General features: G+C 49.3%; 1 protein-coding gene and 1 non-coding gene across 4 annotated transcripts in view; one reads left to right on the top strand and one right to left on the bottom strand.

Moving 5' to 3' along the window:
- CHD7 (chromodomain helicase DNA binding protein 7) overlaps positions 1–11,643 on the bottom strand; it is a 178,219-nt gene extending 166,576 nt beyond the window's left edge. For all 3 annotated transcript variants that reach the window (XM_059994689.1, XM_059994690.1, XM_059994692.1), the window contains exon 1: positions 11,328–11,643. The gene's annotated coding sequence lies outside the window, so the exon portion shown is untranslated. The remainder of the gene's footprint in view (positions 1–11,327) is intronic.
- Positions 3,978–4,064, top strand: LOC132413442 (small nucleolar RNA SNORD35). The gene has a single exon (XR_009516736.1). It is a non-coding gene; the product is annotated as a small nucleolar RNA SNORD35 (small nucleolar RNA).
- Positions 11,644–13,600: the final 1,957 nt, after the last annotated feature.

Raw genomic sequence — 13,600 nt, 5'->3', positions numbered from 1 at the left:
ATTTTTATTTTTTGTTTTTTAATGAGAGGAGAAAATGGAAAACTTAAAATGCCAATTCTGGTGATAAACCTAGCTCTCTGAAACTTAACACAATCAGAAAAAAGTTAAAATTTCAAGTGCACCAAAAATAGCAAAACTTCAAGTTTTAACAAGAGATTTACTGTACTTAAGCTGGACAACTATCTGTTCAGTTGTGAAGGAATAAAACCCATAAACATATACAGAATCTAGATATGTCACCATAGAATAGTTCTAAGACGCAAAGGAGTATTAGGATTTGGGATACTATCGTTTTTTTGTTTTTTTGTTTTTAAATCCCCTGAAAAAGGAACACACATCCACCCCGTAACATATGAGCCTATCTACTGCTGTATACATCCGAATCTGAGACCTACTGACACCAGGCAGCGTGCAGCTGCAGGGGACGGCCCGTCGTCCTGCATGTGAGCAGAAGCGGTGTGCAAGTACTTCCTTGAGTCTGGCTGTTGACTAGGTTAAGTATTTACCAAGAGCGAGTGCTACGGCTGGGAGCTTAGGGAACATCCTGTCTTCTTTCCTGAGCAACTCAAGTCCTCTGCAGTGAGACAAAGATGCTCCATGAACTAATACACCTTGGATAAACCCTGGGAAGAAACTCTGAGGACAGCCAATTCTGTAGCAAGCGGAATACTCTGATGTTGGCCACGTCTTGGACTGATAAGGACAGGGTAGAACACTAGTAAGTCTTACAATAAGTGAGTGTCTTTTCGGTAGAAAGTGTTTGCAATCGATAAGGTATGACTTGTGAGGAAAAGAAGCCTCCCTGACGCTAATGCGTTCATGGGCAGCTCTGGGCCGTTCAACGTCACTCCCAGAGGTGGACCTTGAAAGCACAGGTGTGTAAGCCTTGAGACGGATGCTTCTAAGGCCAAGGTCATTCTGATGCGAGCCTCCAAGGCAACTTCTGCAGAGAGGTTAATGCTACATGGTCTTAAGTAAGCTTGTCCTGATTTGAGTCCCAACTCCACCATTAATAGCCGTATTCTTGGGCAAATTTATTAAACAATCTCTAAAACTCCATTTCCTCACCTACATAATGGCAACTGTTGCTCCTACCTCAGCGATTTGATTAATCCTACTTTGGTAGTCAGTGACCAACAGTCCACGTAAGTAAACAGGTTAGCAAAATGCAAACTCAAATAAAGCCTACGCTCCGCACGTGGTAGCTACTGAGATCAAGCCCTTAGAGTCACTGTTATTCAAGAAATGGGTTCGAGGGCTTCCCTGGCGGCGCAGTGGTTGAGAGTCCGCCTGCCGATGCAGGAGACACGGGTTCGTGCCCCGGTCCGGGAAGATCCCACGTGCCACTGAGCGGCTGGGCCCGTGAGCCGTGGCCGCTGAGTCTGCGCGTCTGGAGCCTGTGCTCCGCAACGGGGGAGGCCGCGGCAGTGAGAGGTCCGCATACCGCAGAAAAAAAAAAAAAGAAAGAAATGGGTTCGAGCCCTGTTCCGGGAAGATCCCACATGCCGCGGACCCGCAAGCCACAACTACTGAGCCCGCGTGCTACGACTACTGAAGCCCGCGCACCACAATAACGAGTATCCCCAGCTCGCTGCAACTAGAGAAAGCCCGTGCAGCAACGAAGACCCAACGCAGCCAAAAGTAAAATTAAATAAATAAATTATTAAAAAAATTTTTAAAAAAAGGCAGCAGCAGCTTCTCCAATTTTTCAACCTTGCAGTAAGGACGGAAGAATACGGGGAACTTCCACAGGCTCATGTCTGTCAACTGTTTCTACTCTGTCCCATTTCATTTTCCCTTTAGAGTCTCTTTTCAGTGAAAATAAAATAGGATAAAACAAAACAAAAGCTGTCTTCGTTCCATCTCTCCCACTGTCATGCCAATCTGGAGAGCAGCGGGATTCCAAGGAAGCTGCCCCACAGCCTCACCTTTGCAGAGGCAGGGAACCTTTTCGCTTTCTCCTTGCTACTCCTATCCCAGATCCCACCCCAAATCTACCCATTTTAGATAGCTTCTTGTCCGTTCCTTAAGCAAGGCACAGAATTTGGGGGAAAAGGACCGGCCCCGACGTTCAGAGACTTGAGGACCTAGAGTTACAGATTTTGAGAACACCGTGTATCTCTCCAGTCTATACTGGAAGGTTCTAACGCTCCAGAATGGATGGAAGATGCCCACCACTGTTTACCCAGGCTAACATCTCCCACCGACTACGGAGAACTGCAGGTTTGGGGAAAACAGGACTGACGGGTTCCCTGGTAAGACAGCCACAGCTCAGCCAGCAGACGGGTAGCTCTGTAGCCAGAAAGCAACTTCTCCTTCAGATGTGCCATTTATAGTGTCTGGAGTATCCGAGCCGCCTCTGCGTAGTCAATGAGAGGACTAGGTGAATAACATCCAGTTCTGTGCCTGGATACAGGCACACACCCATGTTAATTCTGATGTCAACTTCTGAGGAAAGGTGAAAACCGTGCAGCCAGGATCCACTGCAGGCCTCTCGTGCTTGGCCAGTCATGATTTAGGATCTGGGGACTTTTTAAATTAAAACCAAGACACATGGTTTGATAAGTTCAATGACTACCAGTTAGCTAGTAACTACTCAATAAATATGCCTTACGCTATACCAAGTGCTTTAGGTGGGATACCTCATGCAATCTTCTGCCGTTAGTAACCCCGGCTGGTTGAGAGTATTATTGTTCCTATTTTTCTGATTCACTAGCTGATCCTTCTGACGCCACAACTCCCGGCCACCACGGAATAAAACCTCCACAAGAACAACTGCTCTCCTCATCTCCGTGGGAGAGGAAGGGCATTAGGGTGAAAGGCATGGAACCCAATTGTCTTAGGGGTCAAGATATACCAAGATCTATGCCCCCCATGAGTACAGTAGGCACAAAAAGAGAAAGTGTGGACAGAAGAGCCCAGCTTTCCTACTATGTCACCACATGGGAACATTACTACCCTTAAATTTTAGACGTATCCAAATAATCCCTCAAAACCACTAGAAGTGAGAGTAAAACTTTCAGATGTAGCATGCCCCTACAGCTCATGTAAGCGCCTGAAAAATCTGCAAAGCCACACAATCGTGCCCACCCTGAGGAAGTCAGGGAGGGCCCTGGTGGACTCGATCAAGTCACAAGGACACCAAAAAGGCCTATGAGGACCAATGTCAAACAGAGCACCTTTGAAATAGAGCCCCAACCAAAGACAGAGAGCCCCAGGAAGGTTCTCCCTGCACACGAAGATCAATGTCTGACCTATAACAAAAATAAACGGGTAGGGCTTCCCTGGTGGCGCAGTGATTAAGAATCTGCCTGCCAATGCAGGGGACACGGGTTCGAGCCCTGGTCCGGGAAGATCCCACAGGCTGTGGAGCAACTAAGCCCACGCGCCACAACGACTGAGCCCGTGCTCTAGAGCCCCCGAGCCACAACTACTGAGCCCGCGAACCACAATTACTGAAGCCCGCGCGCCTAGAGCCCGTGCTCCGCAACAAGAGAAGCCACCGCAACGAGAAGCCCGCACACCGCAACGAAGAGTAGCCCCCACTCGCCGCAGCTGGAGAAAGCCCGCATGCAGCAACAAAGACCCAACACAGCCAAAAATAAATAAACTTTTTTTAAAAATTTAAAAATAAGGGCTTCCCTGGTGGCAAAGTGGTTGGGAGTCCGCCTGCCAATGCCTGCCAATGCCTGCCAATGCAGGGGACGCAGGTTCGTGCCCCGGTCCGGGAAGATCCCACATATCGCAGAGCGGGTGGGCCCGTGAGCCATGGCCGCTGAGCCTGTGCGTCCGGAGCCTGTGCTCTGCAACGGGAGAGGCCACAACAGTGAGAGGCCCGTGTACCGCAAAAAACAAAAACAAAAACAAAAAAATTAAAAATAAATAAATGGGTAACATCGTTACTATACAAACTGGCAGAAACAAAGATACAAAAAACAAAATAAACAAACAAAAAAACTGTTTCAAGATAAATGTTCAGCAGATGATGGCTTTTTCTCACGATGGTCTGCGGATGCCACTGTGGGCAGTGCCGATAAAGCCAATGGCTCAGCTGATGCCAGGAGGAGCAGAGAGCCCTGCCAGGGGTGGCTGTGTCTCTTGAGCGCAGGCTTGCTGAAAAGTTGTATGGCTGGACTGGGATCCTCTAGGACGGGATGTCAATGCCCCTCCCCTAGTCACCCTGGCCTCGTTTTCTTACAGCTTCGTTTCTCCCTCTACCCCACCCCCAGTTTGCCTACGTAGGGCGCCTGGCTCATGAGGTTAGCGGAAGTACCAGGCAGTAACGGCTACACTGGAGGAGAAGAGAAAGGAGAAGGCCAAGATCCACTACCCGAAAAAGCAGCAGCTCATGAGGCTACGGAAGCAGGCCGAAAAGAACATAGACAAGAAAACTGACAAATTCACAGAGGTCCTCAAGACCCATGGATTCTTAGTCTGAGCCCAATAAAATTGACCGTTTATTCTTAAAAAAACAACAAAAAAACAAAAAAACAAAAGATGAATGTTCAGGGTTTTCATACTTTTTCTCATATAATATAAAGTCAGCAACTTGGAAGCTTTTCTGGATTTATCAATTAGCATCTCTCACTTGCGACCAATCGCGCTCTATCATCCACTTTTTATAATAATTGAACAAAGTGACTGTTAAGATATATTAAGGTAGTTTATACATAGTTCCTCCCCCAGAACAGGTGAGTGTTCTGACCGAGGACAGTATTTCCCTCCACAATTACCTAAGTAATGCATTCATTTCTACCACACCCATGTTTGGCCACAACCGGCTCCTAAAATGCGACCAGTTTCCTCCATGGGGAGCACCAGCTATCTTCCGGGAGTCCAAGGACCTCGTCCCAATACATAACTAGCAACAGAAAGCGGCACCAGGAAGACAACCATGACAAGGACAAAATGTGGCAAAGTCTGCTCACCGGAGGGTCCTCTTCCTTGTATGAGCAAGCAAACTCCTATTAAGCAAGTAAGAAAGTACCATATATCAAGGTAGATAACAAAGTTTCCCTCTTCTCTCCCCTTCCACTGACACCACCAGCAATCCTTGGTGGGCTCGCCATACACCGACATCTTTGGGGGGAAGCTGGCAGACTATTCTGGGAAGTTTTAGAATGCCGCTAGCAATGGAAAGAAGGCTGAAGCAACAGTTTCACGGTCCGCTATCGGCCACCTCAGTCACATGCTTCAAGAGCTCGTGAACTTCCTCCTCAGACCAGGTCCTGATCAGGTGCTCCCTACCTCGGAGAGCAGCAACCCCAGCCAGCCGGCCATGCAGCGAATACACTAGAAACCTACGCTCCCTGACACCTTCCTCTGCCTGAGAACAAATCTGTCTTCAAATACAAGTCATTGGGCCTCCTAAATATCTCTCCAACCTGTCCACTTCTCCATCTCCACGACCACCAGTCTAGCCCAAACCACTGGTCCTTCCCACCCCGTGGACCACAGCAATAGCGGGCAGGACGAGGTTCCCAGCCTATTCTCTCTCCTCTGCCCCACCCACCAATTCAGTCTTCAAAACACAAGCCTGCTCATGTCAAGCCCGGCTTAACACTCACCAGTGGCTCTGCTGCTTTTTTTTTAAATCCCAAATTCCATATCCTGTTAGCCCCGCCCAAGCTGGCCTGTGCCCGCCTCTTGAGTGTCATCTAGCTGCTCTCCGTGGGCCTCAGACACGCTGCCTCCCTCCAGGTGGGCTAGCACTGCCCCTTTCTCCTTACCATCGCTTGGACGGCAGCGCTGAAGCCGCTCCTAACAGGTGACTGTCCTTCCTCCCAGTCCGCCGCCCAGCACCTATGACGTTGCGGTGGCTCTATGTTTCGCGTGGGTCTTTTATGTCTTCTCCTGGCACCACTGTATTCCTAACTCAGGCATAGAGCAGCGCCTTTGAGGTAGCAGGTACCCAATAGACACTTGAGCCGATGAACAAGAAAACAGGTGAAACAGGAAAACTGATCACAGCCCAGTCACTAGCCACTAGAGCCAAGCCTGGCACCTACAGCAGTGGTGTAAGGTCAAAAGGACCACTGAAGAAAGTGTCTTTGATGCCACATGGCCACAAACAAACAAGCTCAGGGACCAATCGGCCTCTTACTGCCAAGTAATGCTTCTTCATTACTATTCTACCTTATTTTTATTTTTAAAAAGATAGTTTTTTACTTTTCAAAATAAAAACAAAACAAAAACCTCCAAAAATATTTCCCTGAGAAAACAATTATGTTTGCAGTCACCTAACATTAGTTAAAGGTACTGGAACCTAGTTACGGTAATGAATACGTGCTTCTATAATGAAAACAATAATCAAGTCTCAGAATAATTTTCTCTGCATTTCTCTAGATGGATAATCATACCTCCCCGCTCCCCGCCTCCCCAAAAAAACCTCCAAACCACCACACAGAGGCAAATACAATGCCGTTGGCTTAAGAACACCCTTAAGAGCTATGTGAGCATAGGCTATAGGATGCTTAAGCCAAAAGGTGCTTTTGAGTCAGAACATAAGAGGAAGAGCTAGTCTCTTCCCGAAGCAGCTCAGTCATCCAACAAAGACCAACCCGGCACTCCCCTGCATGAGCACCCAGCTAGGCACCAGGAAGACAACCATGACCAAGGCAGCTCTGCCGGCAGTAACTGGGTGGCCAGCCAGAGACGGCTCCTTTAATTAATCCTCTGGGCTTTAGTTCCTCAATCTGTAAAATGAGAAAGTTCAACTAGCTCTCCAAGGTCCTCATGCTCTAAATATCCAAAGATTTACTAATGACTGTAAGATGAATTTCTACTTGACAATATCATTATGATTTCCTGTTTCTATTTATTATTTTTATCACACAGGTGTGGTTTCATTTAAGAATTTTAATATATTGATAAAAGTAAAATATAAAAGAACGGTACTAATGTTTTTAATTACCATCCCAGCTCTTAACTACCACCATAATCAGCTATGGGCTTTTGCCATAAGTGCAACTGAGTAATACCCAAATTAAAATAAATCATTACATCTTCATATTTTTTGTAGAAAAACAGAAAAGTGATAGAAATAGAAAAGTGATCATTTACTCCCAATTTCTTTCATATTTTTACATCATCCATCATCTTTGAATGTCAAAGTTTTCTTTAAAAAAAAAAAAAAAAAACTAGGACAGAATAATAAAGATCTCCAGAGAAAAAGGAAAATTTTATCTCCCAAACTGATAAAGCTATAATGGCTTTAGAAACCTGATAAGATATAACAATACAAAATTCTGAATTTCTAAAAGGGCATAAAAAGAATACTCTTTTAAAGATATACAAAAGTGTCCGAGTGAATGAACAAGACAATTAAAGAGTCACACAGCGCCATCATGTTCCCGACATCATCTCACCATCATCACCCCAGATGCTCCTTCCCCATCTACCTTAGTGAATTTAGCTCTGTGACCTGCATCTATCTAAGTGCTGGTTTGTTTACATCTAGAAAGCATCTGAATACTGGAAGCAAATCACTTGATTACAAAGCTGAAATTTTAAGGGTCATTTTTTTGCAGCCACACATTTTGCTCAGCCCTGACTAAGCATTTTTATTCTTGCAATGCCTTATTTATAGTAGATGTCTATAAGACGGCCATGGCGACTACTATCAAACCTGAAAGGCCATGTACGGATAATAAAAGATGGACAATAACAACACATCCAAAGCTGATCTTAAAAGTTAAAATATGAGTACTTGGTTACCTATAGAACGCGCTCTCCTAGTAGATGGTAAACTCTGTGAGGGAAAGCACCGCCTCTTATTTGTCGTTTTACACATCGAAAGCTTGCCAGTGATTGCTGAATCAAAAGTAACCAAATGGATGGTGACACTTTCTCAAGCACAGGGAATAAAATGCTCTTCGGCTAGGTTTGAAATAACTACTCTAAACTCGGCACTGAGATTGCTCTTACGGGTTACACGGCATGTACGTAGAAGCACTCCGACTGTATTTTCTCATAGACGAAAATATTCTTTTACTTTTGACCTTTCTGCCTAAAAACTATACAATAGGTAGTACATTACTGACTGCATCTGTATGAAGAAAAAATTGTCACATTTCTTTGATGCAGTTTTATAAAGGTACTCCCCATGGTATTCATTTTAACTCAATAAAAGTAAGACGCTCATGAAAAAAGTTTTGGAAATAGTCCTATAAGTCGAACTGATTAACAACTAAACCAAGTACAGGAGAATCTATGAAAGTACTGCTTCAAAATTAAGTTACTAGACCTGCTATTTTAAACTCAACTTAGGTATTCTCAACTTGGGGAAAAAAAACAAAAGTGCTATTTTTTTTCCTCAAAAGAGGAAAATAATGTTTGAGTTTTTAACCATCACCGTCACCTATAAATGACCTACATTTCTCTATCCTGACTTTCAAAATTAAGACATAGAAAAGGAAACAATTTTTTTAATTGACGTAAAAATAATTTCATTGATTAAACCAATATAATTACAGTTTGGAATGCACATACCAGTCCCTTTATTATAATTATTCATTTCTTATCAAGAAACTCATTTGAATCCTGAAAAACCTAGAACAGAATTCGTCAAGCTTCAATTTACTGGCTTGCACAGAGGGAGGAAAAAAAATAGAAAATATCAACAGACTATAAACAATAAAATCCATAGTGCTAGAAAACAATTCTTGAGTGTTATGGTGATGAAATTCACCTGCTACAAGCCTCACAAAAATCCACCATGTCCCTTTAGCTGGTTACCAAAAGGGCGGGGGGGGGGGGGGGGGATGTCATAATTTCACTATTTGGCAAAACAAGAAAACTTAGTTTCTAAAATTTGCTGCAAGTCAGCTTTCCACTTCCAAATTCTGTTTACCTTGTAACTTTTTTCCACAGAACAGATTTTTCAGGGAAAACAAACTTTCTGTGAACAAATCTGGAAGACATAAAATGTCTCCCACTTACTATCACCTAGAAAGGCAAACCCAGTCCTGCTCCGTGCCCCAAGCATCTAGCTTTCAGCCTCTTTATTATCATTGTCAATGAATGGGCCCCAGTCAAATGAAAGCTGCCATTTTAGGGTAAAGACTGGAGGGCTTCTGTTGTGCAACAGCAAGACAAAAACACTCCGCGACAGATGTACTCTGGGGGCTGGGAGGCGGATTCAACTTCGCAGAATCACTGCTCAAGTTATTTCTGAAATAAGAAATTACCTACTACTTACACATTGCTACAATCTAAACGGAATTATAACTGGGATAAATCAGGTTCCCATGCTGCTAAGATCACAGTCAGTACGATTTTTTTTTTTTTTTTTTTTTTTTTGGCCATCGTTAGACTAGATCTGTGAGGAAATAAGGATAAGTTTTGTGTGGTTTGTTGTTGTTGTTTTCTATTTGATTATTACCTTTAGTGAGTACTCCCACCTCCCCTTATCGGGAGACAAATGGGGGGAAAACACACTCAACCTCTCTGAAAGGTACTGCCCACTGCAAAGACGGCTTTAATGAGAATTTTCAGAAAATAAAAATCAGGGCCTTCACATAATCCTTTAGAAATAAGTTAAAATATTTAATGCAGCCCAAAAATCAAGCCCAGAGAATGGACATATTTCAAGATAAGTTCTTTAAATCGATGGCTAGATAATATACAATGGGAAACTAAAAAGTATACTTAGCAAGTGGAGAGCTGGATAGTGTATCTAATTCTAGCAATTCAAAAGGAAACTCTCCATGTGGGTTGCTACTTTTCTTTTGTCCATTGTCTGTTTGGAAGAGGAGGAAAAAAACTAGTTTAAAAACGAGGCGTGAACAGTCCCTAAAAGTGACCTCCAGGAAAACCGGCCGCCGGGTAGCAGAAGCACTCCCCGCGCGTCCGCTCGACGGGGGCGCTCACAAAGCCGGCGGGCGGGCGGGCGGCCGCGAGTTCGGGGTGCGCTCCCACGGCGCGGGGCTCCTCGAGGCACAGCCATCCGGAGAAAGGCGGCTCGGTAATGATGGCTGCTCGGGGCCGGCGGCTCCTTCCCCGGAGCCTCCCGACCCCCCGCCCCCCCGCGCCCGGGATCCGCCGCCCTCCCCCGCCCCCCGGCCGCGTTCGCCCCGCGCCGACGCGACCGCCCCGCACCGCAGCCCTCCGGGTGCCCGCGCCCCCGCACCCCCGGTGCCAACCAAACAAACAACGCGTCCCCCACCGCCCTCCTTCCTCTGCCCGCTGACCGCCTGGCCTCCAGCCACCTCGGCCGTTCACGCCCCGAACGGCGGATCTCGGCGGGGGCAGAGCGCACCCGGGCCACCCCGGGGGCCACCTGGTGACACCCCCCCTCGGCGTTGACCCCCGGAGGACTCGGGGATGGGGGAGCTGAGCTGCCTCCGGGGGCTTAAAGTCGCTATTATGCAGCCGCCGCCGCCGTTGGCCCGGCCAGCTCGGCAAGGTGGGGTTCCCTCCGCGCCGCGCCTCCCCGCGCTCGCCCCGACCCTGCTCCCTTTCTTCTCCTCCTCGCGCACTTGGGAGCCGCCGGGGAGCCCCGGGAGCCCCCGGCTCCGGGCTCGCAACTCCGCGCCCGCGGCCGGCACGGGCCGGGCTCGGGACGCCCCCCGCGCCGCGTGTTCGCGCCGCCCCCGCCCCACGCGGCGCCCCGCGCACTTTCCTCGCCGCCGACCCACCTCGCCCGGTGGCCGTCCCCGCGCGGGCCGGCGCCGCCGCGCCAGGAGGGACGCACTTTGTTCGCGCCGGTGCGGCCGCCGCTCCCGGCGAGCGCGGCGTGGTCGGTCCGGGGCGGGGGGCGGGGGCTGGAGGCGGGGGTCGCCGCCGTCCCCGAGCCGCCGCCTCCGCTGCTCAGCCGCCCCGCGCCCGCGCGCCCATCGCCCACTCGCACTGGAGTTGCAGCCCAACTTTTCCTCCTTCCTTTTTCTTTCGAATGGAGCCGGCAACTCGTGCTCGGCGCCGGCGGGAGGAAACGCGCTCGCGTTCCCCCGCGCGCAGACACGCTCCCTCCTGTCCCCCGTCCCCCCCCACGCCGGCAGCACAACAAAAAGCCATTTACATGCGAGGAAGTGACCCTCGGCCGGACCGCGCGCCGCCGCCGCCGCCGGCCCAGCGGACGCAGGCAAAAGTTGGGTCGCCGGGCGGCGCTCCGGGCGCGGGTTCGGGCCCCCCGGGCGGCGACGCCGGCGACACGGCCCGGGCGGCGCTGCGCTCCAGCGCCGGCCCCGGCCCCCGCCCGCTCTAGCCCCTCGCCCCGCACACGCCCAACTCCTCGCTCCCAACTCCTCGCGCGGCCCCGGCCCCGGCCCGGAGCGATTTCCTGCCGCCGCCGCCCCTCCTGGGGGCGCCCGGCGAACTCTCGCGCTTACCGGGTCGGGCGGGCGGGAGGGCTTCTCCGCTGCCCTGTGCCGAGGGGGAAACAAAACGCAGAGCGGGCTCCGGAGTTGGCTCGGCGGCCGCGGCCAGGGGGTTGAGTCCTCGGGCGCGGAGTTGGCCGGGGGCGAACGCGGCTCTGGCGAGTTTCAGGGTCTCCGGGTCCCCGGGTCGCCTCCTCAGCGGCGCTCCTTTGTGTAATTGCACTCGATTCAAGTTTAATCCGATAGTTCCCGAGCACGAGCGCGTCCGCACTACCACGGCTCAACCCCCGCGCCGCCGCCGCCGCCGCCGCCGCCGTCGCCGCCGCCGCCGCCGCCGCCGCCGTCGCCGCCGCCGCCGCCGCCGCCGCGGCCCCAGCACGCCAGCGCCTGCGCGCGCCCGACACGCCTGCGCGCGCCCGAGGCCGCGGGGCCGCGCGCGCCCGCCGCCGGCTCCCTCCTCGCCGCGCCCGCGCCCGCGCGCCGCCACCTGACGTCAGGCGCGCCTGGCATAATTTATGCAAGAATTCGGCCCGGGTGTGGAGGCCGAGGGAGAGGCCGAGAGAAAGGGGGCGGCGCGGGGCTGCGGGGCCGCGGGCCGCGAGGGCGGGCGGGGCGCCACTTCCCGTCCCCGGGCGGGCGCCGGCGCTGCGGGCGGCTCTCCCCGCGGGCCAGTGCGCGGCCGCCGCGCCGCCTTCCCGACCCGGCTCGCTGGAGCGCTCGGCCGCCGCGCGGCAGCGCCCGAGACGCGGGCTGGAGACGGTGCCACGTTTCCCCAAGCGGCACCTTCCCGGGGTCCGGGTGCGCCGCCCGCGGGCAGGAAGCGGCGGCCCGGCCGGCGGCGGTCCTCCCGGCCGCGGCGAGGGGCTTCCGAGGCTGCGCGGACGGACGGCCCCGGCTCGAGGGGTTGGGACGTCCTTTCTGCAATTATCCGTCAACTTGGAACGATTTTCCCACCTGAAATTATTTAGAATGGGCACGTTCCATTTCAGATAGATTTCTCCTGCCTCTCCACGTTGCTTGTCTTAACCTCCTCGTTGACAGGACCGCCGGACCCACCACTAAATCAAAAAGTTTAACTAGATGGCGTTGATTTTGTTGAATTTGTTGCCATGCCAAAAAAGGGAGAGGGAGCGCGATGGTTATGAAACAAAGAAATAGGTTGTGTGACCATTTTTAAACATGTCAGGACTAGAGTGTTTTAATCATTCTTTGGCCAAAATGGCACTTTTGTATGATCTCCTAGCCTCAATTACCCAAGCGTCTTATTCTACTTCCCTTCTCGGTACAAAATTAATATGAAACCTGGAGAAATTTCTCTTTTACCAATTTTCCTTTTAGGAACTGGATCTAACAAACATTTATCAAGCACCTTTTATGTGTAGATACCAAGCAGTTATAATTCTTTTAAACCGTCAACTGTTGTACACTTTAAGGTGATTTTATTAGGTAAAAGATTACGTTTATTTTTAAATCAAGGAAGGAACGTAGATCAACCAAACATAGACCTATAATAGATACAGAGGAAAGCGAATTGCTCTTATTGGACTCCAAAATAAACTCAGAAAATTGCAAAACTATGCAAAATATAATTTCTCCTCATTCAGCGCCTGTAGTACTAAGACTATCACGATACTTCTAGTTGAACCAAAGATTAATCAAAACTATTTTGTTATATTACTACTACAACTCTTCAATACCTAAGTTTGATTATCCTAGACTTAATCACTAAAACATTTATTTCCTAACATGAGCAATGATTTTCTAAATATTTGTTACATTTTACTGTCATTGATTGAAATGCCGTGGTTTGGGCTTTCTTTCATCATATATTTGAATGGTCTTTTGAAAGAGGTAAATGTTTCATTCAAGGGATTTACAAATAAACAGCAGAAAGAAGGTTGACACTACAGAAAATTCTGACGTTAAGAAAACAGGAAACACTAAAATCAACTTCTACCTTTTTTATAGTCCATTTCATAAACCAAGAATCAGAATTCCGAGGTTAGGTTTACATTTCCATTAAGTTTATGTGTCTCAGTGAAAGCACGTTGGGGATGCTTTGGGGTGTGCTGGGTGCATAGGGGTTAAAGACAGGACACATGTCTGCAAAGAAATCACTAGCAACAGATCATATTAGAGCCCATAAAAGTGGCATAAAAGGGATTATCTCTATCCTTTACAATATACCCCGCTCATTGTCAGATGTGCATATATTTCAAGTCAATTTACGAGCTTAAAAAAAAACAATGACATCTACATAAAGTGAAAATATATTAGTTAACCTT

This window comes from Delphinus delphis, chromosome 17 (assembly GCF_949987515.2).
Source record: "Delphinus delphis chromosome 17, mDelDel1.2, whole genome shotgun sequence".
Taxonomy (NCBI): domain Eukaryota; kingdom Metazoa; phylum Chordata; class Mammalia; order Artiodactyla; family Delphinidae; genus Delphinus; species Delphinus delphis.
Note: the sequence above shows the minus strand (reverse complement) of the source record. Positions and strands in the feature narration are given on the sequence as shown.